At 33.6% G+C, this 13,569-nt stretch overlaps 1 long non-coding RNA gene across 9 annotated transcripts in view; it reads right to left on the bottom strand.

Annotated features, from left to right (window-relative positions):
- The window catches only part of LOC150032285 (uncharacterized), a 30,190-nt gene extending 23,800 nt beyond the window's left edge, over positions 1–6,390 (bottom strand). For 2 of the 9 annotated variants that reach the window (XR_016525037.1, XR_016525034.1), the window contains exons 1-4: positions 5,813–6,390; positions 5,637–5,720; positions 5,491–5,545; positions 5,339–5,408 (exon numbers count right to left, since the gene is read on the bottom strand). This is a non-coding gene — a long non-coding RNA (uncharacterized LOC150032285). Of the gene's footprint in view, positions 1–4,591; positions 5,122–5,338; positions 5,409–5,490; positions 5,546–5,636 lie in introns of those variants that run through there. The other 7 variants (XR_016525029.1, XR_016525030.1, XR_016525031.1 and 4 more) reach the window with 7 other exon arrangements.
- Between the last annotated feature and the right edge of the window lie 7,179 nt (positions 6,391–13,569).

Here is a 13,569-nt window from a genome sequence, read left to right on the forward strand (position 1 = left end):
TTCCTTTCCTGAGCACTTTACCAATCTTCTCCTTCCCCCAAATTCTCCAACTGCATATCCAGCACCCCCAACATCACCTTCAGCATCATCACCGCAACTTCCCCTTCCATCGCTGCGTGTTGATGACCCACACGATTTGGGTGAAACCACTTCTGCCCAACCCTAAAACATTGATGGTGAGGCATCACAGACACAACCGACCATTTCTTCCTTCGCTGCTGAGTTAGCAGATATGCGGTTCCTTCTTGCCCAACAACAACAACTCTTCTCCCAACAGCAAGAACTCTTTTCTCAGCAACAAGCCTTCTTTAGCCTGAGAATTGATGCGGTAATTGAGCGAGTCGACGATTTACAACGCAGTGCTACCATGACAAAGCAGGTGTTGATCAATATTCAGCGCAACATTCTTACGATCCACCTGCATCAAAGATAGCTAGCGGAGTAGAACCATAAGTACTTTAATTTTCTGACAGCATATCTTCATGGACCTATGGTACCTCCGAATCTTAGGCAGCATCTGATTTTTGAAGAAGCTCCTCAAGTACCGCATCCGAACCCTCCTCCATAACCTCCTGCTCCTCAATAATCCTTACATTCATTTATTTTTGCGGCCATTCTATTAATTTTATTTAATTCATTATTTTTCTATGTTTAATTAAATTCTTTGATTCTTTGTACAGGCAAAAAATTTTGTATTGCGTTATTTATAATTATTTGTATACTTAGTTAATTTTCAATACAACTAAGTAACAATTCTATCCATATGCATGTGCCTCTTCCTTATCATCCTTTGTCAACTTTGTGATATTCTTAATCTTTCTTTTTGCGTTATTCATTGCGTTGCCATGATGTATAATATGCATACACTTAGAAATATCTCCCAAACTCTGTATTTTCTTACTAACATTTAGTTAATTCGTGGCTTAGCAATACTTTACCTTTTATCCTTCAAAAGTTTGCTCAAACTTTCTTTTTGAAATTTTGTCTAAGTGTCTGTCTAGTCTATCCAAACAATGCAATGAGAACCTTGCACATCTTTAAATTTGGGGGTGGGGAAGGTCTGAGCAGATGAGATCAAGAGTATGCAGTCATTAAGAAAAATGTGCTCATTCTTTAAAAAAATAATAATAATAATAAAATAATAAAATTATATATATATATATATATATATATATATATATATATATATATATATATATATATTTCATATAAACTCCAATGTCAACGCAAGGGAAACCTCAAAAACATTCCCCTAATAAGAGTTAAGTTGTGAAAGGAGCCTACTCGTAGTTAGATGTTCGAATGACACCCATGGGAGCAAGCCAAAACGAAGGTGGGTTTCGAAGAACAACGCAATATAAAAAGAGAAAGAAATGAGAAAGAAAAATAAATAAAAAAAACAAGAGACAACTCCTCTGAAATTCATGAGTTAAAGTTGAGATTGGCACACACCCGTAGTTGGATGTTCGCATGACACCCGTGGGAACAAGCCAAAACAAAGGGTGTAACCATGATCAACAGTCTTTAATAAATGACGCAAAGTATGACCACCGCATCCAGACACATCAAGTTATTTTGACAAGAAGAGGTAAACATTCTTTTTAAAACTAGAAAAGCATTTTTTAGCAGAAATTTGTTGTATAGAAGAATAAAGTAGTGCTTTGTTATGAATTTTCAAGGATAGAAAGAAAATTGTGATGTTAAGTAATGTGCCTAGGTGGAGCATTCAGAGCAACCACTCAATGCAAAATTTAGGATAGGAATTGAGCGATATTGCCTTAGTAGAAGATATGCTTTAGGACAAGCATATATCTAAATTTGGGGGTGTGATAACTTGTAGAAATACAAATTATTTATACTGCTTTATTTAGATATTGCAGCCAAAAGAAAGGAAAGTTGCGTCAAGTGTAGAGAAATTAGCTAAGAAATGCAAGAATTATAAATTGTCGTCAATACACCCACTGACACCATTGCGATGGTAGAAAAGAATATTTTAAGTCTGTTTTGTAGGAAATCAAGTCACCGCATGCATTCGTGGCTCAAGAGAAAAAGAACAACGTATCTACGTCACATTGCACCAATCATTCAGGAAGGAATAGACGATCAACGCAATGACGGCGCATGCGACAATCGATCAAGAGCTTTGCGATCAACGCAACTTCAACCGCATGCGGTAATAAAAAACAACATCGCATGCGGGCAAACGATCGAATATGCAAAAGAGCAATGCAATTGCGGAGGATCCAGACACTTGTACAACTGACCGTTGTGCATTTCTAACGGGATTGATCATGTAACAGAAGGATAATCTTCTGAAATTCAGAAGGATAATCTTCGGAATTGCCATAACAGAAGGATAATCTTCGGAATTGCCATAACAATAAAGTGGGGTCCACAAGTCAGAGATTCAAAGCTGATCCTATAAATAGCCTCTGAAATTCTGTGAGAAAATATACTTGATACGGGCATATTTTGGTATTTGTATATTGAGAGAAAGACTGGTCTGAGTGCTGATCGAAGAAGATCCGAGAAGATTTAAGAGACAAGGTCGAGAGGTGAGTCTCAGGGCAAATCCTTTCAATCCCCGCCATGCAACTCTGTACCAAGGTCACCTCTACCAGACGAGCAAGCCTGAGAGGGAAGCTCTTCCTTCCATTCACTCCATTCGCTGGCAAGCAAATCCACCATTCAAATCTGTGTCAAGACGTTGACACTCTTCTGTATTTGTTTCTATCTCTTATCATCAATTGTATTCATCTTCTTAATCTCTATCATTTACACCATGTATCATATGCTAAATATTAATATTGAATGTCATGATCATTTTCATCTCCATCTTTCTATCTATTTCTGTTCCTCCATTAATCGCTTTCTCTATGATGTTTTCTTAATCCCGTGATAATTAGAATGAATTAAACAAGTAAATTAATCTGTGCTAAAGAAATAAAGATGTTTAGCTAAAGCATGCTAGACGGCATCTTCACCTGTGAGAGCAGAAGTGAAGATGTCATTCTGCATATCGAGAGAAGGTTAGAAGAATGCGTTAACTAAAGCGAGAAGTACTTCCAGAGATGGAAACAACCTTGCATTTATTACGTTCATCCCTGTTTCACCACAGAGATGTGGGAACATGGCCGATCACCGAGAGGTGTAGGCCAAGGGAAAGTGGAATCGTATTTATATCTTTAACGTAATTTATGAACTTGCGATGTTTATATTAATTATCCTTTCTATCTATGTTTCATACATAAAGACTTGCCACCGCATGACACGACCCTTCGTATAATCTTCGCAGTCAGTCTCAATCTCAGTATCATGTATCTTGTATCACAAAAACTTAGGTTTACTTTTATGCACTTTTATTGTATTACCACAACTTTACTTTACCGTATATTTTATTTTATCACAATGTTTAAATACTTGTATAAATTAATCTTTTATTAATTGAAAAACCCCCGGTCGCATATATCACGAACGTGACGCATTAACTACGCAATCCCTATGTTCGACCTCGGTTCACTCTGAGAAACTTGCGATGAAATTATACTTGGTTTCAACGCAAGGAAACTTGTGACAATATAGAGCATACTACAAGCATTCCATTAATAACGCATACATCTAGAAGTAGTATCGCATCATTTTATGTTAAACTTACGTTATAATCATCCATGCGTTGTGTGACATAAGATAAAAAATTATTATGTTATCAGGCATGAGCATGACAGACCAAAAAACTGACTCGATCGACCCAAACCGACCGAAATCAAATCAGGCGTGCAATAATTAATGAAGTTTGATCGGAGTTGGTTTGGCATTATTTGAACCGACTTCCACGTCAGTCGACGAAGTTGGTCGGTCGAGTCTCGACCGACCGAATCGATATATCTTACATTTTTTAAAATCACATCACGTCACACATGCCTTGCCTAGGGTATCTACCTTCTATTTCTATCTAAAAATGAAGCCACGACCGTCGATTCAAGTTCCACTGCCTTTTTTTTTTTTTTTTCTATTTCTACTTCTAGTCTCTATTTCTATCATACTAGAAATTTGCTAGTTATAACGATAATGATTTATAACTACATATAACTTTTACCCAATAGTACTAACAACTAAGTGGTAAAATGTAAATAATTAAATATAGATGTTTTCTAAGTCTAACTTAGACTATTGAAAATTTATAAAAATCACTTATACCATTTAAGTATTTAAAAAAATAATAATAAATAAATTCAAAACCGACTGACCGATCGTGTGTTTTTTGCTCAGACGACGATCAGACTGATTTGGCAAGGTTCAAAATCGGTCGATGATCACCCCTAATTCCCATAGTGTATGAGACAATGTATATATTTCGATTAGGATCGTATTCTATGGTTATGATTCTAACAAGTCTTTTTATTCCGTCGAAAATCGATATTACGATATAGATGCTTATGACCGCCCCCTTCCCCTCTCTCCATTGAGTGGTGTTATGTGAAATTGGAAAAATCCATTTTTTCATTATTTTGTATTTTTAAAAACTTTCTAGGGTGGTTATAGGATCGTTACACATGCATGTGAAACGACTTTTTCACAAATTTTCACCAAGTTCAAAAGAATTTCTTAAATTAAATTTTTACTATAAAAGAATGTAAATTCATTGTTTGGGGTACCCCTAACTCTAATGGAAAAAATAAATTAAATAAGTAACCAAATAAATCAATCAAAGAATTTAAAAGTTCAACTCCTAAACTAAGATGTGAAAACATAGAAAAACATATGCAGAAGCGAAGTCAAGTCAAGTCTCAAGGCCCAGTCACAAATTCTTCTTGTCATTTGATGATCTATTCTTGCCTTCCTAGAAAAAAATATAAAGATATAGGATGAATACAAGAATTAAGTGACCCAATACTAGGCCCATTAGGTGTACATGTTAGGCCTCCTATCGAGACAAATGTGTGCATCTCAAACATAGACATAGGTATAGGCATAAAGGGGAGGCGAACCTAAAGACACGCTTTCATATGTAGTGATCTGAAAGGTCACAATCATAAGTATAAGTGGCGATCCCATAAAGACACCAAAACATACATAGAAGATGTACACAACCCAATAGGAGTGCTAACAGTCACCATCAATCTAACATGCAACATACAACATCCAAATTCGTATTAAGCCACAACATATTATTATAATCTTAGTAACGTAATTCATGAGTTTCCAAAACAGTCTCAACAACCCATTCGTCAGTCAATCATGACAAAACATTCCATCACAATATAAACATGCTTTCAATGTATTCATAATCTTAACATCAACTTGGGGCTCGAGGGCGAACCAATAGTAAATGACTTACCTCAATAATATATCCAACCAGTTAGCAAACCAAAATCCTTTATATATTGTATAAGATCTTGAATCAACCCCTAATTACAAATTAAGATTTACTTAGATTTCTAGAACTTATACTAAACATGAAACTCATCCTAAAGGGTCTCCAATACTTACCCAACAAGTGGTTTGCTTCCAAATATGCTTCCAACTTAAGCACGAAGTAACCATTCTGCACAAGAGCAAAAAATTAAGAATTTGCAGACCACTTTCCAGCAATAGAATCATTCCAAGAAAAAAATATTCCAACGTCTCAAACTCACCAAAAACTGAGCCAAAATCATCAAAACAAACTCCAATACCCGCTGGACATCCTCTTAAATCTCTTCAGAAACTCCAAAATCGACCTCCAAACATCCAAAACAACAAGATTCAGGCCAGAAACTTATTGGCATTAAAGAACCAAACTGGAATAAACCCAAAACGCTCAAAATCTTACCCCAAACGGTAAAATACAACTCCGGCGAAAAACCGACGACCGGTGGCGTTGACTGGCGGCGGATGCGTGGCTGCAGACTGCGGCGAACTGTCGAGACCCTACAGCCGGTTGAGTGCGTGAGAGAGTGAGCATGAGAGAGATCCGGCTGAAATTTGAACGACTTTGACTTGAGGTGGCGCGAACTGAAGCTCGCTCGAAGATAACCAGCAGCAACTGACCGGACGAGGAGCACAGCGACGAGAGACGGCGGCTTCTCCGGCGGTCAGACGCTGAGGCTGCTGCACCTGGCCGACGAGACTGAATCGAAAGAAAGAGGGGAAGAGAAGGCTGGCGGTCTTCACGAAAGAGGAGAGAAATTTCCTTTCTTAGCACGATTTACGAGGAGTCCCAATTTAAATATTTATAAACAAAAGCCGTAATACCCAAATATATATATATATATAAATATCTTTTCTTTTTCCTAATCAAACCCCTAAAACTAGAGATATCCCCATGGCCGAGATGGAGACGGGGAAGCCCTACCCGTCCCCGCTCCCTACTTCATTTCTCGTTGTCGCGAATTTTTCTAACCAGATTATGCAAAAAAATTTCACCATCATTTTTTTATAACAATTTTTTTATTTCAATTAAATATATATTTATAACAATTCCTTAAATATATCCAATACAACTTTCATTTAAATAAAATATTATCAATTTTGATAATAAAAACAATAATACATATTCAATTTAAAAAGATATAATTAAAATGTAAAATTCTCATAATTTTTATAAATCAAAATTCAACTTAAATATTACAACATCTAAGAAATTAAAGTAATAAAGTCTTAAATTTAAATAATTAAAACGTCAATAATTATTCTAATAAAATCTACAAAATATATATATATATATATATATATACAAAAATCGGGACGAGTCCCCACGGGACTCCGAGCCATGAATTTTTTTGGATATCTCTACCTAAAACCATATTTAATATATAAATCTATTTAGATCCCTTTTCCTTTTTAAAACCCTAAGCCAATAAAGATATATATATATATATATTTAAATATCCCTTTTTCTCCTCTTTTCCTTTTCCAACTTCCAAATACCCTCGAATTAAACTCCAAAAATCAAATCTCAACAGTTTATTCCAATTAAATTATCTTGATCCAATTATTCAATTCTAAATATACCTCCACCAATTGAATTAAGTCTAAATAAAATTCAAATAAAATCCAACCTTTCTAAACCCTTCAATTAATTTAAAACATACCCCTAATTCCTTGTCATACTAATTTAAAATTGAATTATTTAAACCCACTAACTCAATTTTGTCTCAACTTCACAATATAATTCAAGAAAATTAAATAAAATTTTTTCTGAAAATTTTGGTTGTTACAACCATGGATATGGGTAGTTATCTAAGTTAGTGGTGAGTGGGTAGTTAACAGAATGTGAGTAGTTGCCTCTATATATATATAAGTGATAGCTTCTCCGATGGGCTCTTTTAATCTCTGTGTGATTTTTGTTTCGAAAAGAATAACGCACGCTGTTAATCAAGATTTAATTCATTGAATTAAACAAGTCCTTATACCATTAAAGGGTGAATTGAAGAACATACAACATTGGGATTGGAGAACATTGATTTAACGAATTTTAGATATTCATCATGGAATCGTCGATTAAGTGTTCATTCCTTTATCATGTGTATCTTGGTTGATTTGTTTCCTATTAGAATCCATTAGTGATATTCACTTCTGCATTTGAATCTTATTGATGCTAACATGGGGAAACCTACTCTTTGAGTTTAAGCGATGATAGACGACCGTTGTGCCGTCAAATAATAATTCATGTTTTGATCATCATGATTGAACGGAAGTCTCCTTTCTGTGGGTCTGCTGGAAGATTACCTTATTCTAGTGATGGAGAACGACAATCTATGAAGCACAAATACTTCATGTGAGGCAAAGAATCTGCGTCAGACATGTATCAGATGCCGATACTTCCAAATACTTTTCAGATATGTATCTGATGAGCGATTTGATGTATCTATTTTTACGTTTACTTTTTTTAAAGAAAAAAGACAAACAACTCATCTAATCTTTTTCCATCTAAAACTAGGCAACCTATTTTTTTAAGCAAGAGAAAATGTACCTTCAATATATCAGTATTCTCGTTTTTTAGAAATATATATTTAAATAATATATAAAAAATGACATATCCTCTAACGTATCCGTATCTTAGTTTTTTAGAAATTAACGAATCGTCGTATCCAATCGTATCCGTATCATGTAGCCGTATCCGTGTCTGTGCTTCATAGACGATAATGTGTTGTGGGATTTCGATTGTTCAAGGAAGAACGCTTTAGAGATGCAGTTGTTATTGAATAGAACAAAAAAACAAATAAAACCACAACATTCATATACAAGAAACTATCTGACTCCAATGACTTCACCTTGTCTCTTAAATCAAATTTATTCACTTTAGTGCCTGAGTTTATAGAGTAATTGTCTTCCAGATAAAACAGATTACCTTTCCTATGGATGTAGCACCACGTCCACAAGATCAATAAACTAAATTCTGTGTGAGATTGATGTCGTTAATGTCAGCAGCATTGTCATTTCAACAACGTCAATCGTTTACTTCTTCCTCTCAGAATTTGGACCTCTCCATTATGGTAAATGGATGCTCTGGGAATATAAGAAAGGTTGCTATCAAAGCTACTGACTCTGTTGGCCTTAATATTGTACCAGTTTCATTTGGTTTCTTCAAGGAATTTGTACAAATTATACAAGCATCTGGAAAAGATATTTTGGTTCATGGCCCTTCAGATAGGAACCATGTACTTGCATAAGTTTTTTATGAATTATCTAAATTTTATTTTGAGGATTTTAGAATTTAACCAATTATTAGAGTTATAACTTGTTAATCTTGTTATCTATGTTATGCTTCTACCACCATCTCATGCGGGAACTTACTCTTGTGCGAATTTCAGCTATTAAATCTTTTTATATTGTTGAAATAGTTATTATAATGAATCTGAGCTCGACTTCATGGAGTGTTAGGAGAAACTCGTGACGGTTCTCAATGTTGTTTGTTGAATTGAGATTAATGAGGAGTTTGAGCTCTCTTGAATCTATGCAGATATTGTTTCTTACCACCTTGAACTAAGCAAGAAAGATGGTTAGGACTTTGGTCTCTGTTTCTATTTTCCAAAGAAAAAAAAATAGTTTATCATTTCTAAGGGTGATGATCAAAGTAAGGAAAGAGTCACAAAATGACAAGGTAGCGCTCATGTTTGACTTGGAACTTAAAGAAAGTTGTGGTTTAGAAGGAAATGATTGGAAATAGTTAAATGATGAAGGAATTCCTGTAGTTGAAAGCCATAAACAATTGCTTTTCTAATGAAGGTATGCATTTAGGAGGGAATGAGAGTTTAAAATCCACTTTTTCCATGAATATATTTGTGGACTTTAAAGATAATCTCTTCAATAATCTAATTGTATGTCAACAACTCCTATTAATAGTACTACTTCATTTCTCCAATATAAAAATTGTCTTACGTACCCTACAATTTGCTTCTTTTGCAGTTTTGTTCGTATTTGACAATTGACACATTTTTAGGTCAATGGGCACTGATAGCCTCATTAATCTCAATGATGTGAACGTTCTACTTGTCTAATTGTATGAAAACTCGTAAGCTCCACAATTTCTCCTTTCCTTTTTATATTTATTTACATATTGCAACTTACTGATACTTCTCCATATAGAGTTACTAGCAAAACCATTAGATTTATGGTTCATTACATCTTATTATCTTAAGCATATCATATATTTATATTTGTAACATTGGAAAGTTTGTAATGAAAGGATTGAAATGTTGGTAAAAACATTTCTACAAAATAAAACATACTATATGCTTACCAGTCTGTTAAATACTAGTTTTAAAACTTTATCAAATCTTGATTTTAGGTCGTGAGGCTTAAGCCTACACCCAACCCCACAACATTGTTGAAGTTAAAAGTTTATGGAACTATATTAATTTGGTGGAGAAAGAGAGACATTGAGCTAACCTTCTGTAGGTTTTTCAATGGTTAATGGTTGCGTATGGTGGTCGTCATTTTTTGTTTTTAAGTTAAATGGGTTGTGGGTATTCTTGTAGAATGCGTCTCTTTTTTTTTTCCTCCTTCTTATTGTCATTTTGCTTCTAGTAGATTTGATTATTTAAATTCTCACTTGACTATGGGGTTTAAGTTTTTCTAGGACCAGTTTAGATTAAAATTACAAATTTGTTCTTTTTAACTTCTAAAGTTTCACTTAACATGTGGACCTTTGAATATTAGTGTTATGTACAATAAATTATTTAGCTAATTAATTGTAGAGACCGAACTTACAAGCTAAATTGAGTATTATAATTACTTCTTCACTTGATTGTAAAGTTATTGTTTGTATGGAGAAGGAGTAGATCTGGAATGATTCCATGTTGTGGTCATGGTTTTTCTTCTTTTTTTTTTTTTTTTTTTTTTATATTGTGTGTAGTTTTGTGCATGATTAAACCATAGCACAAATAGAGACCTAATTGACTATGCTATCGCATTTCTTGCCTGCATTTAAAAATCCTTTCCTAAAAAATCACAAAATTCAGGTGTGTTTGCTAGTTATAACAATCCATTGCCATATTTTCTTCTCTTTCTCTTCAATGTCACAAATTCTCATCAATGTCAAGTTTTTTCTTGGTTATGGATGGTTTATTAGATGATGAAAACTGATAATTTAGGACTACAAAATTTTTGGGAAAGCTAGTGAAAACAAAATCCAATCAACCAAGTGCGCCATGTTAATGGATGGTCAATATCTTGATAGCCTCATCTCCATCAGAATAACAAAACATGAGAACGTTTTAAGAGCATCTTCAGTCAAAAGATATGAAAGATTGGTGAGTACCAAGATTACTTAAACACCTATTTTAGATGGGCTAAGCTATGTACTTTGTTTCCTTGGATGCAATTTTTATTTATTACAGTCGTTTTCCTATCAATTTTAGGGAGGATGATAGGATATTTTCTTATTTTATTATCGCCTTTATGTAGCTTTTGTTTGGAGTTAGTGTCGTCACCCTTTGCTGGGGTTTATGTATCACTTTCAATGTTCTAATTGTTTCACAGAAAAATGATGTGAAGAGGTCTTTGAATTCATTTCCAATATCACCTTTGCCCGGGGCTGAGGTAATGGATGTTGATTCATCACTACAATAATATTACGATCACCATAGGTTGTTCTTAATCCCCTTCAAATTATAGGAAATGAATTTTGATGCTCATAATTCACCAAGCTCTTTCTAATGAATAGAATAAATGCACGAGCCGGAGCTTGACTAAGTAAATTGATAAATTTAGATGCTTCATGACTGGTTCAAAGTGTTTGAATTGATCTTTAAGGCTATTTTCCTTTTATTCACATCCCAAGGTACGTTCCTCTTTTGATCTTTTTTTAATCTCATATTCTACCCTTTTTTTTAGCACTCCTTTGAGCTTAAATCTGATTTTTTTTTTCTTTCTTTTTATCCATTTTTGCTTTGGCTTTCATTGATGATGAGATTTCTTAGGTATACTGTTCGGAGTTTTGTGATCTGAATCATGTGAATTGTAAATTCAATGTTATTTCTTTTGCGGCCACCACGATGGTGGTGGGAAGTTCAATCCTGTTGTGAAGAAAAACATAATGGCATAATTAGTAAAAGGCCTTGAAATAAAGAAGGAGAATATAAATTTGTAATAACCAAGTTCAGTGTCTTCTTTAATACTTATTTGCATTTTCTTTTGAAAAGGGAGGGTATTACTGATTTGGTAGTCTCTGGTTTTTATATATAGTGTGTTACTGTTTTGGTAGTTTCTGGTATATATATATATAAGGTATTATTGATGCATATTATTCATTATAGGTGTTTAAATATCAAACAGTATTACATGTGTTGGAGTTGATGTCCTAAATCTCGTAGGGTCCTATAGTTTGTAAATGTTTTGTACAAACTCATTGTTTATTTAATAAAATATATGATATTTTATTCCATATATTAGTTTCATTAACCACAAACCAATAAACTAACATCCAAGGTTATCTTATAGCTTAAACATGTATGTAGAGACATACGGGTGGATCATGCTTAAGTGATAACCTATATGGTCTGTAGTAGATGGATAAGGCTGGATACCTTATCTTGGTGATACTACGAGTATGACCCGATTTGTAGGTGTTACAATTGTTGTAAAGTGCTACAAATGATCTGACCCTGATCATTCATGTATAAACATGTGAACAGGGATATTCTATACAAAGAAGTTTGTATAAGACCAGACCACGAAATGCTTAGTTTCATTATATAACAGCGTTCATAATTGAGACATACATTTCACCAGGATGACCATAGGTAACATGATCCGAATCCTGAGTGAGTTGTGAACTCCTGTCTATGAGGTCGGTCCTTTGATTTAGAGTGGCCAGATCTTCCGACTCAATAAGCCTACCATTTTGGTGATTTGTCTGATTGGGGAGCCAGGAACACATTTACACAAGAATTCCAAGGTTGGGGTAAGTAGATAATTTTTTCCCTTAAGGTTGATTCCGGGGCTTAAACAATATGGCGTCACACCCTCTCCTGGCTCAAAAGGGGTTTAGTCATAGTTTGATGGACAAAATGGTAATTTTGGTCCAGCTGTACTTGCGAGCAATTTGTGAAGGGTCATCGTACTTTTGACTAGTTATATCCAATTGACACATAAATATATCTGTAGTGTGAAGAGTGCAGCTGTCGACCTTTAGTAGAGTGTTTGATAGTTAATGGATGGTGAATAATTTAATTAAAGAGTTTGATTAATTATTCATGTATCATTTGAGCTTCAAGCTACACGTTCATGATATCCCTTTGGTAGCTCAATAGGATTAAATGAGAATCAGTTTTTGGATTAATTTGAATTGTTCAAATTAAATGAGAGCTTTCATTATATATGATATAATTAAGTTATTTTAATTATATATGATATAATTATTATAATGTATTTGATACATTTGTAAGAGGAAATAAATATTTGAATATGATTCAAATATTAATTATATGAATTGATTCATACTTGTTAATTTTAATATAAATGTGATTTATATTAAATGTCATATGTGAGAGAAAAGAATCTACAAGTTATATTGTATATGATATAATATTAAAACTATAGGTTATAAGTTATATTTGATAGAACATATAGTTTAATATATATATATATATATATCTATGATAAATTAATTATCATATTTACATATATATATTAAATTTTTTTTAATAAATTAATTTTATTATTTTATTAATTAAAATTAATTAAATTAAATTACGTAGGTGGTTGATTTTATTTTGGCTTTTAATAGGAGAGAGTCTCCTTCTTCATCTTAGGAGACAGAAACGTTCTATGCATGATATTTTCTTAGAGAACAATCACAATTTCTCATCTTCCTCTCTTCTCTTAATCCCTCCTTCATTCCAAAATAGTCAAAGCTCACCACTCTTAAGTTCTCTACCTGAGAATACCAAGGTTGTCATCGTTATAATGCTCATTTCCAGTTCGATGGATTCTTAAATATCTGTCTTCAAAGGTAAGGGTTTCTAAAACCCTAAGTTTTTTTTTTTTTTTTTTTTATTGAACATGTTGTAATTTATGTAAATGTATAATTTGTTTTTCTTTTCTGTAAAACTTTCATTTTGTAAAAGATGGGAATTGGGACGA

Source organism: Benincasa hispida, chromosome 12, assembly GCF_027475165.1.
Source record: "Benincasa hispida cultivar pf3 chromosome 12, pf3_genome.v1.1, whole genome shotgun sequence".
Lineage (NCBI taxonomy): Eukaryota > Viridiplantae > Streptophyta > Magnoliopsida > Cucurbitales > Cucurbitaceae > Benincasa > Benincasa hispida.